The sequence below is a fragment of the Phyllobates terribilis genome, unplaced genomic scaffold (assembly GCF_046119375.1).
Source record: "Phyllobates terribilis strain yellow unplaced genomic scaffold, ASM4611937v1 Scaffold_11__3_contigs__length_659146591, whole genome shotgun sequence".
NCBI classification, from domain to species: domain Eukaryota; kingdom Metazoa; phylum Chordata; class Amphibia; order Anura; family Dendrobatidae; genus Phyllobates; species Phyllobates terribilis.
The window spans coordinates 294,227,988-294,249,261 of record NW_027362771.1 but is presented as its reverse complement, the minus strand read 5'-3'; positions in this window follow the sequence as shown (position 1 = coordinate 294,249,261).

Genomic DNA, 21,274 nt, shown 5'->3' with positions numbered 1-21,274 from the left:
AACCCAGAGGTGTGATATTCCACTCCCAGGTAAGGAAGGAGTGTGGATCTGAGCTCGGTAGGCTGCATGCACTACACACATCCCATTTCCGAGGAGCAGACCGACGGTACTCCCACTTAGAAATGTGCAGGTACGACCGAGTCTGTTCCTGGCTGGAGTGGGAGGGGGGTGGTACATCCCAAGTAGTGTAGGGGCAGATAGGGGGAGCAGCCTGGGTAAAGATAGGAGCTCATTGGGTGCTGGTCACCTGAGCTCACACATAGAGGGTGTATATAAGGTGGGCACCAACTAAGAACAGAGTCAGTTGCAGAGAGAAAGTCAGGAGCAGAGGAGAAGAGAGACCCAGAGTGAGAGAGGAGAAGAGAGAGAGAGACCCAGAGGGGGAAACAGCAGAAAAGGACTCCAAGATCCCAACTTAAATCCCCGGGTGAAGAGTCGGCATCAGGGTACCGGAACCCAAGCTGGTGGGGGTAAAAACACTCCCCAGCCAGAGACCGGAGACCGTGGGCAGCGTTTGCCACGGTCACCCACCACATCCACCACGAAGGCATACCACGAGGAGGGTCAGGGAACCCAAGGCCAAGGGTGTCCCAACAGAAGGCCCGAGGGAGCTGGACCTGGGTGGATCAATAGTGGGGACGGCCAGAGAAAGGACTGAAGGAGAGCTCAGGGTCACGCTCCGGACTTATTTGGGAGTTGGCTGGATCCAGAACCTGGTGGACGCAGCACGGCTCGGGAGGTCACTCGAAGCTGGAGTGACCAGAACATCAGCAGTGAGTAAAACATCCTAAACTGCATAACCCGACTCTGTCTCTGATTGCCGTCTACACTGCATCACCACAACTCCCATCCTCTGCACCTGATCCCCTGAGGCTATACCCCACCCGTTGGGGGTTATATCACCAAAGCTGCACCTACACCAACAGCCTCAGCGGACCCTGCTGCAGCGGCGGCCACAGTGACCGCAACACAACGGGTGGCGTAGTCGACAATAAAGAACTTATAACATCTGTATGACTGCCACATACAACTGAGTTTGACACCCTGGGCACGGACCGGGTCACAGCCACTCGGAAGACTACAACTCCCATCTGATCCGGCTCCGGATATTCCCCCTAAAGAATATGGCCCAGGGGGCGCGTCAACTTTGGCGTAGTCGGCAGGATTACGTGCCCACAACACCCGGGTACTGCGTGCCTGAAGAAAAGGACGAGTTTACCTCAAAAAGAAGTCTCCTGCCGGTTCCGGAGGGTCCCCGCCATCGGACCCCATCACCAGTCGATTCCAGCCGGTTGTCCGCCATTAACAACTTTTTCCCGCCATCTGCAGAGTTTCCCGCCACTGGGAAGCGATTCCCGCCATTTCCAAAGGTTTCCCGCCTTGGAAGAGCGGACGCCATTATGGGCGTGCCAGAGGGTGGTGAGAGGCCACCTCCCATCGTGGGCCAGGACCGAAAATGGCGCCAAAAATGGAAACCGCCCCCACCAACAGAGACTGTGATGCTAGAGGTGTCTGTCAGCGTGAAAGAACCGCCCCTGGAGCTGACAGTCACCCAGTGGCCCCGGGACCACCCTCGAAGGGGGAGGAGACGAAAGAAAAGAACGAAGATGGGTGCCGCCTGGAGCAGTCTGGAGCGAGCGCACCCGGAGGCAGGAAGCCTGGAGAGGAGTAGCAGAGAAGCTCACCCGGAGATGGCCAGAGAGCAGAGCAGCACCGGCCCGCTGGCCAGGAGCCTGCTGGAAGAAGAGCAGAGCAGCACCGACCCGTTGGTCAGGAGCCTGCTGGAAACCACGACCCCACTAGGCCTAGTGGAGGTCCTCGCACAGCTCCCCCGAGACCGGGAGTGTGCACAGACTGCCCTGGAGGGCCTCGCAAGGAGGATGGCCCGGGTACAGCGAGAGACATTGGCGGAGTGGAGCCGAGAGATGGCCCAGCAAACCAAGACCCGGAGCACGCCAGCCAAGATGAGGAGACAGACCGCCTCTGAGGATGGCGCGGGAGGACCCAAGGCCGGAGACGGCGCCGAGAAGGGAGCCGAACGCATGGAGGCAGGTAAAGGGGACGTCTATACCCCAAGCCGGGACACCGCTTACCTGCCCCAGCTCCCCGTCGCAGAGCCCGAAAGTCCCCCTGCTGTGCCCGAAAACGCCATGTCACCGACGCAGACTAGGCCCCAACCGGAAGCCGCCGCCGCGACCCCTGTGACGTCACACGCCTCGACCCCGAGCGTGACCAAGCAGGAAGTACCACCAGCCTGGTCGCAAGGCCTAGTACCCCCGGGCGCCGCAATACCAACAGCACCCCCTACCTCCGCGGAGCCTCCGGCCTGGCCGCAAGGCCAGGTAGCCCAGGGTGCCGCCGTCCTAACGGTGCCCTTCACCTTCCAGGTGCCCCAGGCCTGGCCGCAAGGCCTGGGCAACCCGGGCGCCACCACCACCGCGCCCGCACCCGTAAAACCAAGGGTGCCGCGTCTGGGAGAGGACTTGTTTGCCCAGCACACGTGGCCGGACGGGCAGCCTTTCATCTGGCCCCAGAAATATTATGAACTGGAGCACCAGAGGAGAGTTGGGGCCATGTGTGCACCCCTGATTCCGGCTCCGAAGCCCGTAATAAGGATCTCGCCCCCGCTTGAAGAGACCCAATTTGAGTGGGACCCCACCGGAGAAGACCTAATGGGGTTCACTCAAGAAACCAGGGCAGCTGCAGCGGAGCGTGCTGAGTGCTGCCGACAGCAGCTCGAGGAGTTTGCGAGGGAGCAGAGAGAGAGGCGGGTCCGGGAACAACAGGCCCAAATAAGGAGCGCCGAGCAGAAGAGCCGAACCAGGAGGGACCCCCGTGCAGCGCACAGTCCCCGCACCACCGGGACTGTAATTAAGTTCAACATGCAGCATGGGTGGGGCTTCATCAGAGACCACAACACCCCCGGCGACGTCTTTGTCACGCGCAGAGATGTGGAGTCCCATCTGCCGGAGGGGCACAGAGGTCGTGACCTTTATATCGGGGACGAGGTCACCTTTACCCGGCACAAGTGTGCCAAAGGACCTTACGCCCTCCATGTGCATCGCCTGACAGAGGAGGAGCTGCGATGTAAGGAGGAAGAGCAAGAGGATCCGGACGGGTCTGAAGCTGAGATCCCCAAAGAAGGAGCAGGAGGAAGACGTTGTTGAGTACAGCGGAGCAGGAGCTGTATATAGTTGCCCGTCGGGGCACAGTAAACTGAAACTGAAACTGTTACTGCAAATATAGTCCCCGTTGGGACCAGCTGAGTGAACTGTTTACCCGTTTACCCTTAATCCCACAGGCTGAGGACTGTGAGCAGCCATTCCCTTTCCCTCCTTACCTGGCCGAGGACTGAGAGCGGCCATATCCCTTGTATATAGTTGCGCGTCCTAAAGCGCCCCTACCGGTTTTATAGGAAAACCAGTTTTTCTAAGAGACTGTCGCACTTTTCCCGGACACACGTTGCACAGTGTCCGGAGGAGGAACCAGAAACAAGAGACGACGAGAATGTTATATGAAAAGTTTTATATATATATAATGTTTTATATGTTTTATATGTTTATATGAAAATTTTGTATGTTTTGGTGTTGTTTTTGTCTTACAGCCCGAGGACGTGCTGTGATTTACCAGGGGGGAATGTAGCACCCTGAGGATTCGGCTGCTACAGGGGTATTGCACCTCAACCCAGAGGTGTGATATTCCACTCCCGGGTAAGGAAGGAGTGTGGATCTGAGCTCGGTAGGCTGCATGCACTACACACATCCCATTTCCGAGGAGCAGACCGACGGTACTCCCACTTAGAAATGTGCAGGTACGACCGAGTCTGTTCCTGGCTGGAGTGGGAGGGGGGTGGTACATCCCAAGTAGTGTAGGGGCAGATAGGGGGAGCAGCCTGGGTAAAGATAGGAGCTCATTGGGTGCTGGTCACCTGAGCTCACACATAGAGGGTGTATATAAGGTGGGCACCAACTAAGAACAGAGTCAGTTGCAGAGAGAAAGTCAGGAGCAGAGGAGAAGAGAGACCCAGAGTGAGAGAGGAGAAGAGAGAGAGAGACCCAGAGGGGGAAACAGCAGAAAAGGACTCCAAGATCCCAACTTAAATCCCCGGGTGAAGAGTCGGCATCAGGGTACCGGAACCCAAGCTGGTGGGGGTAAAAACACTCCCCAGCCAGAGACCGGAGACCGTGGGCAGCGTTTGCCACGGTCACCCACCACATCCACCACGAAGGCATACCACGAGGAGGGTCAGGGAACCCAAGGCCAAGGGTGTCCCAACAGAAGGCCCGAGGGAGCTGGACCTGGGTGGATCAATAGTGGGGACGGCCAGAGAAAGGACTGAAGGAGAGCTCAGGGTCACGCTCCGGACTTATTTGGGAGTTGGCTGGATCCAGAACCTGGTGGACGCAGCACGGCTCGGGAGGTCACTCGAAGCTGGAGTGACCAGAACATCAGCAGTGAGTAAAACATCCTAAACTGCATAACCCGACTCTGTCTCTGATTGCCGTCTACACTGCATCACCACAACTCCCATCCTCTGCACCTGATCCCCTGAGGCTATACCCCACCCGTTGGGGGTTATATCACCAAAGCTGCACCTACACCAACAGCCTCAGCGGACCCTGCTGCAGCGGCGGCCACAGTGACCGCAACACAACGGGTGGCGTAGTCGACAATAAAGAACTTATAACATCTGTATGACTGCCACATACAACTGAGTTTGACACCCTGGGCACGGACCGGGTCACAGCCACTCGGAAGACTACAACTCCCATCTGATCCGGCTCCGGATATTCCCCCTAAAGAATATGGCCCAGGGGGCGCGTCACATAGAAGCCGCTTGTAAAAATGTACAGTCGCGGTTTCTGTGCGTCTCAATGCAAGTCAATGGCGGGAGTTCCGTTGCGCTTCCGCAAAATTAAATGACATGCTGCGGATTTTTGTACGCAGCATAAACGCTGCGGAAAAATCCGCAGCATGTGCATAGAACATGCGGAATCCCCTTGGGGACCATGGGGTGCGGATTACCTAGCGTTTAACAAGCGTTTCCGCTGCGGAAATTCCGCAGCATAAACGCTTGAAAAACGCTACGTGGGCACACAGCCTCAGACATATTTTCAGTTGTTTCACACTTTTTTGCTAAGTATATAATTCCACATGTGTTAATTCATAGTTTTGATGCCTTCAGTGTGAATGTACAATTTTCATAGTCATGAAAATACAGAAAAATCTTTAAATGAGAAGGTGTCTCCAAACTGTTGGTCTGTACTGTACATGCACAGCAAGCACATACATGCGCATGCACACATATGTATATACACACAGCACATACAAATGTATGTATATACATGCACAAACACACACACACACACACACACAAACACACACACACACACTCTATAGAGGTTTTACTCATCTGTCTCCTCCTCCTCTGTTCCTCTAGATCCCCACAAGGTAAAAGACCTTTGGTAACATCATGGTCACATGGCCATGATGTCACAAGGTCCTGTTGTAGTTCTAACTTTAGAAACTACACTGATAATGTAGGACTGCTATTATCAGTGCAGCTTCTGCTTGAAATGTTTGGGGACCATATTGTCTAATTGCCCAGTTTGCCTCCCCCTAATGACGGCCCTAGTTACAACAATTCTACTAGATACTACTAAGTATATAAGAATATTTCACATTTTCAAACATGATCCCTGAATAATGTGAAACAGGTTCAATGTGACAACCATGTGTGTGCTTGATGTATTCCTGGTCACATTTACCAATACCATTGATGAGAAAAAATGTGAATATACCCCAGATTTTCCACAGTTCTACACTATATACAGTAACAGTGCATGTTAACTAGGTGCTTTACTTTCATGTATTCTGAATGGTGTTAAATCTTCCACGGCAACAATCCGAATGTCTGCTCTGACTGTGATATGTATCTTAACATCAATTACTTGTGATCCTTCTTACTAACACTACTATTCCTTCCAATAAAAAAGAAAAAAAAAAGCTTGGTTCAACAGTCAAATTCAGTAACAGTGGACATGTAGTACACATCAGTCAAATAAAAGACTAAAAGATAAATGTTGCTGTTGCTTTGGGCAAGAGTGAATAGTATCAAGTAAGGAAAGAAGGCTTCACAGATTCCACATAACTAAGGGGATTTTCCAAAACCCCCAACTGCAGTTTGCTTTACTCAGTCTGAACTGTTAACACCTGACAGCAAGTGGATTATTGCTCCAAATTCTGACCTTCCCATCAGCATAATGCAGTAGAAATCTGGGTTTATATAACAGCCATTTTTCCACTGCTCAGTAAATACACTTTTTGAAATCATGTGTTTCTGTTTCCCTTAGGCAACATTCACATATCCTGTGCTTTTTTTCTTGGACAGTACAATGACCAACAGAGTTTCACTGAGCCATAAGTACATCAGTTTTAAAAACAGATCCATGATAAGCATTGCGGCTTTAAAAGTCTCCTCACCGTGACATGGTTAACATGTCGCCCTCCGCAAGGAGAAATGTTACCCCTTAGATACTGGTCTGACGCCTCTCACCCAGCCAAACCAAAACTCAAACTTTGCACTGACGAGGGGCAGTAACCCGAAACACAGTGTCTGCAAATTGAGTTTCTGGTTCTTTCTTATATTCTAAGTCATGTGATAAGGCTCGTTAAAGGGTCACTATTGACTTTTAGGATTGCTACTTCCTGTAGGTGACATGAGAGTTCTGGTCCCCTTCCTCTCTGAAGAGACAATTTGCATATTTCCCAGAGGAGAATTTAAAAGTCTCCTCACCGTGACATGCTTAACATGTCGCTCTCCACAAGGAGAAATGTTACTCCTTACATTCCAGTCCATGAGACTCAGAGCATATCCTATTCTCATCTTTTTTTCAGGTCAGACTCTGCCATTAAAGTCTATATGGATTTGTTTAAAATGGATGGCAAACTAAAGACCTTTTTACCTATTGTGTCCCCCCTATTTCCTTATAGATTGTATTGCAAGCAGGACCCTCACTCTTCCTGTAACTGTTGAACTGTGTTACTTTGTAATGTCTTTATTGTCTGTACATGTCCCCGCTTAATTGTAAAGTGCTGCAGAATTTGTTGGTGCTATATAAATAAAATTATTATTATTATTATTATTATTATTAAAGCTAGAGAGCCCCAATGACCATGCCTTGCTTAAAAGCGCTCAGATTTTTCTTTCTCATATGGATTCACATGTAATCTATATGAGAAGGGGTGAGAGAGCATTGGTAAGTTTAAGTCTTGCACAACAAACAATAATGATTCTAGTACGATGTGAAGAGGTCTTGTTCTGTATTTTGTGCATCTATAATTCCTTGTGGACAGTGCTATACTTATGCGCTCTATGCTATCTAAATTGTTCTCCATCTATGTGACTACTTGCTATAGTTTTGATTCCGTCAGGAAACATAAAATATCCCTACATTATTACGTTATTTTCATGCACTATTGCTATTTATTTATTTACTAAAGGATATTTGTTAATTTTGTTTTTATCTGATTTTTGTTTGTTTGGTGGCCAGTGTGAACATGCACCTACATGTTGCAACTTTACTCCAGTTCATCTCTTTAGGTTTTTGCTTCAGGTTTTTGCACTCGGTGCTCACAAGGACATGGCCTCCCTTTTCTTTGAGCTGGACATCAGGTTATATAGCTCCCCATGGCTGGGTGTCCATTTGTCGGAGTCTCAGTCCTGTTTGGCCCTTATTCACATTCATGTCATTTGACACGTAGTACAGATTTGATACTGGAGGTTAGGACCGCCCTGAATAGGGCCACCTTGACGCGGTGGGATGGCTTTTACGTTTTTTTTAATCAAAATAATGTTACAAAGTACCCTATATTATTTCCATGCACTATTGCTATTTATTTATGGCAGGGTATTTGCTTATTATGTTTTTATCTTGGGTTTTGTCTGTTTAGTGGCCAGTGTGAACATGCGCATACATGTTGCATGTATACCAGCTTATATTCCAGTTCATCCCTTTAGGTTTTGGTAAGTTTAAGTCTTGCATTTTCACAGTTTGTACAACAAACAATAATGGTTGTAGTGCGATGTGAAGAGGTCTTGTTCTGTATTTTGTGCATGTATAATTCCTTGTGGACAATGCTATATTTATGCGCTCTATGCTACTTAAATTGTTCTCCATCTATATGACTGCTTGCTATAGTTTCAATTCTGGCAGGAAACATAAAATATCCATAAACCTATTTCCTGAATGGTGCTTACAAACAAATACATGAAAAGAAAATTAATTAGCTGCATGCATTTTTTAATATAAATTCAAGGTAAAAATGAATCCATTTTGTCATCTTCTGAATAATGTATCATTCAGAGAGGAAGGCAGCGATTTTCTCTTCTTTTCATTACTTGAGAGTGCTGTTTGTGGTGTTACAATGGGCATAGTTCCAAGTTTCTATTAAAATAAGTTTTTTCCTTAAGAAAAGAGGTTTGCAGTTCTTTTCAAATCATTTCCACACGCTTATGTTACAAGGCGAAAATTTTATTTTCTCTAACAAGACATCAGAATAATAAAGTAGCTACTTTATCAAACAAAATACAATTGCTGCTGTATTCTCACATATGTGAATGATTTTGGACTGTAAAATAGGTATTTTTGGCTCAGTTGACCAAGAAGAATAACGGACTAAACCAATTTCACTCCAGTATAGCACAGGAAGCCTTATATTGAATTCATTATTCTTATCCTTAACTGTTTAGTCTGTTCATACAATAATGAAAATATTTGTGTATTTTCCACTGTGCAATCAACCCTATAAGTCTCAACTTTTTATGAAAGTACAAGTTAACATTTCATTAAGGACAGGAAAATTCAAATCCAATAGTAAAGTAGTGTAATGTAGGCCTAGGCTAAGGATAGTCTTTTTTTTGTAAACAGACCTACCTGTTAAATGTACTAAGGTTCACAAATACCAGTTGTTTGATTCCTGTGTCAGTGGCTAGGAGCCGACACAAACAGAAGAGGTCCCTGTGCAAGAACAATATGGGCCATGTGAAGTCCAATAGCTCAATATAATGCATAATTCCACCTATTTTTCAGGCGGATGTGGGCCCCATTACCTCTTGGGTCCCCTGTGTGTTTGCACAGGTTGCACCAATGATATGTCCACCCCTTCCAGGGACAATATATATGTATGTTTGCATATCTAAGCAGATTTGGGAAACAATCTCTGGTGGGGCTTGTTGAAAAATCCCTGTATGAGCTCTAGAAGAGACCTCTTTGGCTGTTGCCAAGTATTTAAAGGGGTTACCTGGGACTATTATACCTTTTTCTCATGCGGCTAAGAACTGTCTAGCAGGTAGTTGCTAATTACCTGTCTGTTCTGCCCAGTCTCAGCTCAGAGCAATCATAGACTGGTTCTGCTAGCGACATCTCTTAAATGTTGTGCCTCTGGTCTTATGAATTAATTTGTAATATTGCCTGAAGAAGGAGCCTCTGTGCTCTGAAAGCTTCCAAATATATTTTTTGTCTGGTTAGCCAATAAAGGTATCACTCCGAGAATACTTTTGTCATTTTTGGGCATAAAAGTATTTACATAGATTTTTCTGGCTAACACGGTACCACAATATAACTTTGTATTGTACATATTGAACAGTGTTATTAATGGCATTTTAGAGTGAACATACCAGATGTCTCTTCTGGCTCCAGAGACTTATGATTCGTGGAAGCACAAAATATAAGGCCCCCATCAGACTGCGCGAGAGGCGGCGATTCTGAACAGCGGGGACATGAGTAACGTTACCTCTCATCAGAGTCACTAATACTGTCCAAAAAATTTTCATAACTTCTTTGTAAATGCATTCAAATGAGTTTATTTACATTTCCATGACCATAAGGGAACACAATATTACCATATCGCTAAATCATTATCTCTAGTTTTTAAAATTGGAGATGTGAGGCAATGAAATTAATGAGATACACAATTCATGGTTACTAGGTGAAATTTGCAAAAAGCTTCCACACATTTATTGGGAATTTTTTTATGACAAACTATCATTACATGGCCCAAAGTACATAATAAATAACTACATTTATTGCAATTTCAAGTTGGGGCGCTTTCTCTTGGCCTGCGTTTTTAGTGTAGCTCTGAAGCGTCTCTCTTGATTGTCCATCAGTAGTCTCCTAACATTGCCAGGCTCCATTTCCCTCCATTCCTTTTCTCAATGGCAGCAATGTCCTGATTGAATCTCTCACTGTGTTCATCACCGACGGCTCCACAGTTCTCTGGGAAGAAATCAAAGTGGAAATGGAGAAAGTGAATCTTCAGAGACATGTATGCCCCAAGCTTGTGGACTGGTAGCACATGAGCATCTCATCCATCAGCTGTTTGTAACTGGACGCACGCTTGTTTCCCAAAAATCCTGAACAAACACTCTTAAACCCTTCACGACCTTGGATTTATAGGTACATCCAAGGTCGTGTCCCTGGCTCTGATGCAGGCTCCAATGCTGAGCCCGCATCTTTCATCGCACATCACAGTTGATTTGATCAATTGTCATGTGCTTCTAACAGCCGCGGGTGGATCCAAAATCCACCCGCGGCTGTCAATCACTGATAGCGGCATTTAACACGTGCCGGCTGGAAGCGTATCATAAGTCCCACCCATCGACACCCCTGTCACTTGATTGTGGGGCGCCAATGGGTTGTCATGACAGTTGGGATTTCCTCATGGCCGGCGTTGATAGAAGATCGTGATTTCTGCAACACAAAAGTTCAAATCATCCTCCCTTTTGCCCCACTGAAAATAAAAAAAAAAGAAATAAAAAAATTAAAAATACACTTATTTGGTATCACTGCATTCAGAAATGTCCGATCTAATTTATCCGATCGGTAAAACGGCGTAACAAGAAAAAAATCAAAACACCAGAATTACTTTTTTTTTGCCGCTGCAACATTGCAATAAAATACAATAACAGCCGATCAAAACATTGTACCTACCTCAAAATGATATCAATAATAATGTCAACAGGGCACAAAAAATAAAAACATCACCCAGCCCTAGATCCCAAAAAATGAGAATGTTACGGGTCTCGGAAAATGGTGACATAAGTAAAAAAAAAAATTTCTTTCAAATTTCAGAATTTTTTTTCACCACTTAAATAAAAAAGAACCTATACATGTTTGGTATATAGATACTCGTAATGACCTGGGGAGTCATATTGTCAGATCAGTTTTAGAATTTAGTGAATATGTTAAATGAAAAATCCCCCAAAAATTGTGAAATTTCACTTTTTTTTGCAATTTCACCGCACTTGTAATTTTTTTCTGCTGTTTTCCAGTACACTATATTGTAAAATAAATGGTGTTGCTCAAAAGTACAACTCATCCCGCAAAAAACAAGCCCTGATATGGCTATATAGCCAGCAAAAGAAAAAAGTTATGGCTCTGGGAAGAAGGGGAGGAAAAAATAAAAGCGCAAAAATGGAAAATTGCAAGGTGGTTAAGGGGTTAAAACTATTCTACGCTGTCTTCTTGACAGCCCGAAGTATGTAATCAAGCTGAATTTCTTTGTAAAGCTCCCTAATCTGTGGGCCAACAAAGATACCCTCTTTCAACTTTGCATGACTTAATAGAGGAAATTTTGATGTCAAATACAAGAAACCTTCACTTTCTTGTTCCATGCTCTTTACAAAGTTTTTCATTAGTCATAGTTTGATGTGCAGCGGAGGGAGTAAATTTTATTTGAATCAACCAATTGATTTTGAACATTTTTTGTATCAGGCTGAAGTCTTCCTCCTCCCGGATATTTCCGACCTAATATGAAAAAATGTCTTTGCTTCCATACATTCACTGCATTACAATTCTCCACGACCAACACTTGTAAAATAAAAACTAGCGTTAATTCTCAATTTTGTCTGTCATTTTCCTTTGTAGCAGCATCAAATCTATAGGAATTAACTACTTTTGTTCAATTCACAATTTTGTTGTTGAACAGTGTAATTACACGTGAATGTATAGACACTAAATGATTTTAGCTTTCTATGGAAAATACACAGTCATTTATAACTCATAACATAGGCATTTACATTTAAACATTTGATTCACAGTTTAACAAATAGAAATAGATGTTTTAAATTAATGTGTAATATATTCCAATATTGAAAAGGATAAGGGTATAGAAAGCTAAAACCAAGGGAATAGCACCGTAAATCCTCTTTAAACTAAAAAATATATATAATTATCATCACCCCATATAAGCCTTGATTTGTAACCCAGTTTTGGAATAGCAGTCATTGAAGTAGTCTGTGTATTGCATATTATAAATACTCATGTCTCATTCTAGCATTGAAATAAAGCTATTTTTGAGACACTAAATATTTAAAGATTTCTGGATTTTTTTTTGCATGAGGAGTGAAAGAGAATATTGCCAACTTCTTGCATAGATATACAATCATCAAAAATATTCAAACAGATTCTCTTTCCTATGTGAGCATGAATTATGCATGTTGTACCAACCGTACATTCAGCATTTATAAACAGTCTTCTGTAGGGATCGCCTCGTGTTATGTGAGCATGCAAAATTAATTAAGTAAACTCGTAATAGTGGCATACTAAGATCCAAGTTAGTGACACATACAGATAACCAGTTGTGTTTCATGTAACAGTTTTTATATGTAACAAAAATATATTTTTCTTAGGCTACTTATAGCAGCATCGTGGTAACAACCACTATAACAATGACATTTCCAAAAATGAAACAATAAGGTTAATGTACACTACAATTTTGATCAGAATTATAGGCAAAAATTCAGAACTATTGGATGCTTACCCAAGTTTAATTTATCTAAATACCCATGGAGAGTGAATAGTAATTTGGTGAATGCACAGACTATGAGTACAATCATTTAGGAGAAAGGAATATTGCTTAAAGGGAACTTGTCAGCTGGTTTGGCCCATGTGAGACGCGGCCACCGCCTTTCAGCCCTGATATACAGCATTCTATAATATTCAATATTAATATTCAACATTCTATATCATTCTATAATGCTGTATATCAGCCCCCAATTTGGCCTGCAAGACAAGAAAGAGACCTTTTATAATACTCATTTACGGGGCGGTCGGGTCCGAAAGTACCTCTCGTCTTGGTCCGGTGCCTCCCTTCTTCTTGCTTCGTATGGATGGCATGTCCTACGTCATCCACACAATGTCCCCTAGCATCGTGCTCCTGTGCAGGTGTACTTCTGTGCCATGACCAGGGCAGAGCAAAGTACTGCAGTGCGCATGCACTGGGAAAAGTCAAAGAGCCTTCGGCACATGTGCACTGCAGTACTTTGCTCTGCCTTGATCAGGGCTGAGAAGTACGCCTGCATAGGAAAGCAATGCCAAGGACACTGTATGGATGTCTTAGGATGTGTCATCCACACAAAGCAGAAGAGATGAGGACGGCAAGAAGAAGGGAGGCGCCGGACCGAGACAGTGATGCAGATCAGATCAGACTGACCCGTAGGTAAGTAATGTAAAAGGTCTTTCTTCTGACTTGCAGGACCGCCATCAGGGCATTACTACACTTACTGCTGTATGGGGCCCGGTGAACAGAAGCAAACAAGGGGGGCCCGGCAGCATGTTTCACCCTGTCCAGGGCTCCTCTCTTTTGCTTTTGTTCACCGGGAGGCCATTTTCCCGTAGATCACGGCCTCAGGAAGATGGCCACGCACACTGGAAAGCCTCGCAGGCCGTTCTGCTTCACCGCACGACGCCGCACACACCCTACACCGGCCCCAACCATGCCCAGGAGCTCTGCCTCACCGTTTCACTGCCAACAGTATCTCACCTCTTCTTCTGCTGCCGCCACCACCACCGCGTTCCTGAAGGAGGGAAGGCACAGAGGGCCCTGTGATTCCGCTCCACCACAACTATCCGGTAAAGTAAAGTTCGGACCATAAGACGCACCCCACATTTTCACCCCAAATTTGGGAGCTCTGGCGACCATTTTCCTGTAGATCACAGCTTTACGAAGATTGCTGCAGCCAACAGAAACCCGCGAACGCCACTCTGCCTCACCAGCCCCAGCCCCAGACTCCGGCCCCAGGTACCGGCCTCAGCCCCAGCCGCAGGCCCCGGCCTCAGCCCCAGCCATAGGCCCCGGCCTCAGCCCGGCACAGGAACCAGCCAAGCTAAGGTCCCCAGCCAGGCACAGGAACCAGCTAGGCACAGGAACCAGCCAGGTACAGGCCCCAGCCAGGCACAGGCTCCGACCAGGCACCGACCCCACAGCATCTCACCTTTTCTGCTGCAGCCGCATTTCTGAGGGAGGGAACGGAGGGTCCTGTGATCCTGCTCCACCACCACCGCAACTCCCCGCTGCTGGAGCACCGCCTTCTTGCATTCAGGGTCCTCAGCATTCCTTCACTTCTGCAGGCATCCTGAGGGACCCTGCCTCCTGTGGCCCTCGCTGCACCGCCCCCTAGGTAAGATACCGTACCTATTCAGACTATAAGATGGACCCCCATCTTATAAAAAATATATTTTTTCCTATTTTCCACCCCAAAATTTGGGGTGCGTCTTATGGTCCGGTGCGTCTTATAGTCCAAAAAATACGGTAAATGCTGACCTTTAAAATAAGTCTCACCCCATTCCAAAACCAGACAATGCAGCCATTTCATTAACACCGGCATTGAGCACACCAGTCCTAATGAAGGGTTCACTGGAGTACGATCCGCCACTCTCAATAAGAGGTGCACTTAATGAATTTGGTACATTTTATAACAGGCGTGTGCCTCTGTGTGCCTCAGGAGATATGCTACACCAGTCAAAGACTGAAGTAACATTTCTGGCATAAAAAAACATTGGCTCTGGTGTCACAAAGGTCACAAAATGAATCACCCCCACTGTTTCATTGTTTAACCCCTTCACCCTTGGGCCGTTTTATGTTTCTTTCATTTTCGTTTTTTACTCACCTTCTTCCAAGAGCCATAACTTCTTTATTTTTCTGTTTTTTTGTGGGATTAGTTGTACGTTAAATGATACCATTGATTTTACCATATAGTGTACTGGAAAAAGGGAAAAAAATTCCGTGCGTGGTGAAATTGCAAAAAAAAGTAAAATTCCATAATTGTTTTTTGGTTTTTTTAATTATCATGTTTACTATATGGTAAAATGGACATGGCAATATGATTCTCCAGGTCAGTACAAGTATGCTGATATCAAACATGTATCTTTTTTTATTTCGGAAATTTGTATGAAAATTATTTTCTGCTTTTGTCACCATTTTTCAAGACTCTTAGCATTTTCACTTTTCGGGATATGGGGCTGTGTGATGGCATATATTTTGCAACCTGAGCTGATGTTTTTACTAATACAATTTTGAGGTAGATATCATGTTTTGATTGCCTCTTATTGCATTTTATTGCAATGTTGCGAAGGCCAAAAAGACGTAATTCTGGTGTTTTTACTTTTTTTTCCATTACGCTGTTTACTGATCGGATTCATTTATTTTATATTTTGATAGATCGGCCATTTCTGAACACAGGAATACCAAGTATGTGTATTTTTTTTGTTTTAGTTTCAATGAGGATAAAGTGGGATGATTTGAACTTGTGTTTTTTTTTATTTCCTGTATTTTTTAAAACTTTTTTTTCACTTTTTACTCTATTTAATAGTCCCCGTAGGGAACTTGAAGCTACGATCGCTTGATGACTTGTGATAAACATAACAGTGCATCAGCCATGGGTTGGCGTTCACAGGAGAATCGTAATGACAGGCACGGGGGTTACCAGCAGACCCTGGCTGTCATACCAATCCACGCACCACAATCACATCACAGGTGTGCTGATGGGAGCGTGGAATAACGTGCCCCTTTCTGCTCGTGTTAAATGCCGCTGACAAAAATTGACAGCTGGATTTAACAGGTTAACAGACGCAGGTGGAGCTCCAATCCACCAGCGGCTGTTAGAGGCACCTGATAGATGACTATATCAGCCATCATGTGGGGAAAGATGCGGTCTTAGCGTTGGAGGCTGCATCAAAAGTAGGGAGACGACATATGACGGTAGGGAGAAAATATCATGTATTGTGAAGTGGTTAAAAGGGTTATCCACAACTTTAACAACCCCTTCTCAATCACTATGTTCCTCCCTTACAAGATAATAACAGCTATACTCACCGCTGATGCGGGCACCATCTCAGCAGTGTGGCACTGGCTCTCCCAAACATCCGGACTGTCGTTAACATTCTCTCGCATGAGATAATCTATGCTTGCGTGACCCCGGTCTAATGCAGAGATTCAATTGATAGGGAGAGAGATAGCAGAGATGCTAGTGGGAGTGCCAGTGTGATTCATCAGTGATATAGTGTAGCTGGTTTGGCCGCTTATCCTGCTGCATTTGAATTACACATTTTGTTCTTAATTTTTCATGCAGTAGAAAGCTGCAAGCCAACACAATAATTTTAAAGAAAAAAATCTGAGCTTGGTGTCATTCAAGGAAAGTGTACTTATTACAAGTGAGTGACTGTAATGAGTTTGTGCATTTCTTGTGCACTTCTTTTTATTAAGCGGTAAACTATTTGTTTATATGGTGTGAATGATACAAACAATTTATTTTTTGCATACGTGTTTTACTAGTCAAATTTCACATCCAAACACGTCACACTAATACAGCGGTCTGTTGCAGTTGCTGGCTTTTTGGATGTGTACCCGCCTATCTAGCATTTCTTGTTATGTCCTTTGCTATGCGGGAATAATTGGAATTGAAAAGTTTGACAAAAGTAGCAATATTTTTATTGGAGTGTTAAAACAAATAGCCTAAGGCGGTGACTGATTATACTATGCAGCAAGCAACTTGTCTTGCCCAGCCTCTCGTGTACTGGCAGAGAGGGTATTCAGCATGGCAGGTGGCTTTATTAACCCCAGGTAAGGGAAGTTGGCGCGCACACATATGAAGTTGCGAAGTGCAGGAAGAAGGAGGTATTAGCCCTTGCAGCATGTAGCCAGGAATTTCACTGGACGCACTTGGTTCACAAATACAATTTCTTTATTATCACGTCAAGGTAAAAACAGACAAATGTTCAGACTTTTCTAAGGTGCAGCATTTGAAGTGACATGTAAACGTTTCGACCCAGTCCTGGGTCTCTTTCACACAGTCACTATAGAAAGAGGAGGTGAACATATTGTCAGTGAAAGAATAAATGCAAACCAAATACAAATAATACATACAGATAATATATACAGAGGCCAATGTATGGAAATAAAGGTCAAGAGTAAAAGAGCAGTAGTATACAGCAATATACCATATATTGCTTGGTAGTTGTCACATTAAAGTATACCAAAGTTCGAGGTCGAAGGTTAGTGAGCAGTAATACAGAGCAATATATGGTGCTTTCTATCTGTCACATTAATGTAGAGCAATTTAATGTATACCAAAGAGAGAACAATAAAATCTGATAGAGGTACACACGTGGTCAAAATTTTTGGCACCCCTCATTTAATGAAAGAAAAACCCACAATGGTCACAGAAATAACTTGAATCTGACAAAAGTAATAAATTAAAAATCTTTGAAAGTGAACAAATGAAAGTCAGTGTTATGTTCTGCTACCAAAGCTAAGGAAAGAAAGGAGATCTGTCCCTACTATAGGACTCAGCTGAATCCCTACGATGTAACAGGGAACCTGATCCTGCGATCAGACCTGCTAAAGTCCTAATCTAGTCTGTACGGAGACCTATAGATGTGGGGAGGGAATCCCTACAAGTACTAAGGACTGGGAGGAATATGGGACACCTCCTAACAGAAATAGTAGCAGACAGACGAACAAACAAAATAGATAGAACATAGAGGTCCGTAGACCAAGCAAACTAACAGAGCTAGATACAGAGCACAGGCTAGCTAGAAAGTAGATATACAATGAAGTCCAGCAAAGCCAGAAGGGCGGAGCAGGATTAAATAGGCCAACAAGGTCATGTGACCAGCAAAGGAAAAAAAACCTAACAGCAAGGTTCTAACAGTACCCCCCCTTCTAAGAGGATCCTCCGGATCCCCTAGGACCAGGCTTATCAGGAAATCTCCTGTGAAACGCTCTGATAAGTCTGGACGCGGAAACATCATCTGACCTCACCCAAGAGTTATCCTCGGGTCCGAAACCTTTCCAGGCCACAAGATACTGCAAACTACCTCTATACCGTCTAGAGTCAAGGATGCGAGAAATTTCATATTCCCCGTCCTCCACCACCGGAGGAACAGAGGCAGAGGCGTCACCATCCGACACAACAGCTTTTTTTAACAGAGAGACATGAAAGACCGGATTAATTCTCCAGGAGGTAGGAACCTCCAACCTAACAGCAGATTGGTTGACAACCTGAAGCACCTTAAAGGGCCCTACAAACTTGGGACCCAATTTCTTAGAAGGAATCCTCAACCGCAGATTCCTAGAGGACAACCAAACCATGTCACCAACAGCGAACAAAACCTCCTGTCGTTTCCTATCAAAGTAGTCTTTAGATTTTCTGTTGGCCTCCTGAAGATTACCACGCACATCCGTCCAAACTCTTTCCAAATCACCGGAAAAATTCTCCTCCTCAGGCACGGCAGATCCCAACTTGGAGAACGACCCAAACGACGGATGTCTCCCAGAACAACAAAAAAAAGGCGAACAACCAGCAGAAGAAGATGTATGATTGTTCAGAGCAAATTCGGCAAGTGGCAGAAACTCAGACCACCCCTCTTGATTGTCTGCCACAAAACAACGCAAGAACTGCTCAACATCCTGGTTTTTCCTTTCTGTCTGGCCATTAGATTCAGGATGATATCCGGACGAAAACGACAAATGAATTCCCAACCTGTCACAAAAGGCACGCCAAAAACGAGCCACGAACTGAGGACCCCTATCAGAAACAATGTCAGTAGGAACGCCATGAAGTCTGACAATTTCCTTGACAAAGGCCTTAGCGAGAGTTTTAGCGCAGGGCAGTTTGACGAAGGGAACCAAGTGACACATCTTGCTAAAACGGTCCACGACCACCCAGATGACAGTAAAACCCTCAGAGGGGGGAAGGTCAGTTATAAAGTCCATAGCCAAATGTGTCCAAGGAGCACTGGGGACCTCCAAAGGACAAAGTAACCCCGCAGCAGGAGTATGTGAGGACTTAGATCTAGCACATATAGTACATTGGCGCACCCACTTAATGACTTCCTTCTGCCATCCAGGCCACCAAAAACTGCGACCCACCAGTCTCTTGGTCTCAGAGATTCCGGGATGACCTGCCAACCGAGATTCGTGACACTCAACAAACAAATCTCTCCTAAAGGTCCCAGGCACAAACAACCTCCCATGAGGAGTGTTAGATGGGGCATTCTCCTGAGCTTTAAGAATCTCATCTTCCAAAACGGAGTCTAAAGCAGCTATCACAACACCTTCTTGTAAAATGTTTTCCTCTTTCTCAGCACCGACTATGGGAGAAAAACTGCGAGACAAGGCATCCGCCTTAACATTCTTAGTACCAGGGATGTAAGTAACGGAGAAATTAAACCGCGAGAAAAACAGTGCCCACCTAGCCTGACGGGCATTCAGGCGCTTGGCAGCATCAAGATATATCAGATTTTTATGATCCGTAAGAACCTGAACGGGAAATTCCGCACCTTCCAAGAAGTGGCGCCAGTGTTCAAATGCGAGTTTAATAGCCAATAATTCCCGATTACCAATATCGTAATTCAATTCAGTCTCCGAAAATTTTTTTGAAAAAAAGGCACAGGGATGTAATCCATCCCCGTTATCCTGAGACAATACTGCGCCAACCCCCACAGAGGAAGCATCAACCTCAACCAAAAACGGCCTAGTAACATCAGGCTGCATAAGGATGGGAGCAGAGGTGAACCTCTCCTTGAGATACACAAAAGCTTCAATGGCCTCAGAAGACCACTGAACCGCATCAGCACCTTTCCTGGTGAGATCAGTCAGAGGTTTGACAATACTAGAAAAAATTTTTATGAATTTTCTATAGTAATTGGCGAAACCCAAAAACCTCTGTATCGATTTCAAACCAATAGGCCTAGGCCATTCCTGCACAGCCTGAACCTTAACCGGATCCATCTCAAAACCTTTGCTGGAGATAATGTAGCCCAAAAAACTAATTCTCTGTACAGCGAACTCACATTTCTCCAGCTTAGCAAAAAGCGAATTGTCCATTAATAACTGTAATACCTCACGCACGCTCCGCCAATGAGACTCCAGATCTGGCGAATAAATCAAAATGTCATCCAAATACACAACCACATTTTTACCGATCAAAGGTCTAAGGATGTCATTAATCAGATTCTGAAAAAATGCAGGAGCATTAGTAAGACCAAAAGGCATAACCAGATTCTCAAAATGACCCACAGGAGTGTTAAAAGCAGTCTTCCATTCATCACCCTCCTTCATGCGCAACAGATTGTATGCCCCCTTAAGGTCAATTTTAGAGAACCACTTGGCCCCCAATAGCTGGTTAAACAGATCAGGAATCAATGGCAGTGGGTAAGGATTGCGTACCGTAATTTTGTTAATCTCACGAAAATCCAGACAAGGACGTAAACCGCCGTCCTTTTTTTTTACAAAAAAAATCCAACCGCCACAGGAGACTTAGAGGGCCTAATGTGACCGGCGGCCAAACTTGTCTGTATGTATTCCTCCAAAGCCTTCCTCTCAGGAATAGTAAGGTTAAATAAACGACTTTTAGGAAGAATCGCTCCAGGGACAAATTCAATAGAACAATCATAGTCTCTATGGGGAGGCAAAACCTGCGATTCTTTCTCAGAAAAAACTCTCCAAAAATCCTGAATAGGAACAGGCAATTCTCCCCTATCCAAAGCTGCAATACGCCCGTTACAACACTTGTCATAACATTTATGGCTCCAGGATTTAATTTCACTGGTAGACCAATCCAGTACAGGATTGTGAAATTTTAACCAGGGCAAACCCAATATTACTGGAGAAGACAAGTTATTCAACACTACCAAATCCAATTTCTCATGGTGAACACCATTAATAGTGAGAGGAAATTCACTGACCTTGAGAGTAATATTCTTCAAAGGGGAGCCATCCACAGAAACCACAGCAATGGGGGATGATAAAGGTTCAGGTTTTAAATTGAGTTTTTCCACGAATCCCCCATCAATTACATTCAGTGTAGACCCGCAATCAACAAACACCCGAAATTCCATTAATTTTTCCTGAGCAATCGTGGAAGCAGCTAAAAATACACCCTTGGAATTTAAACAGGCAATACGGGCGTGACTGACCATTTTTTTTTCTT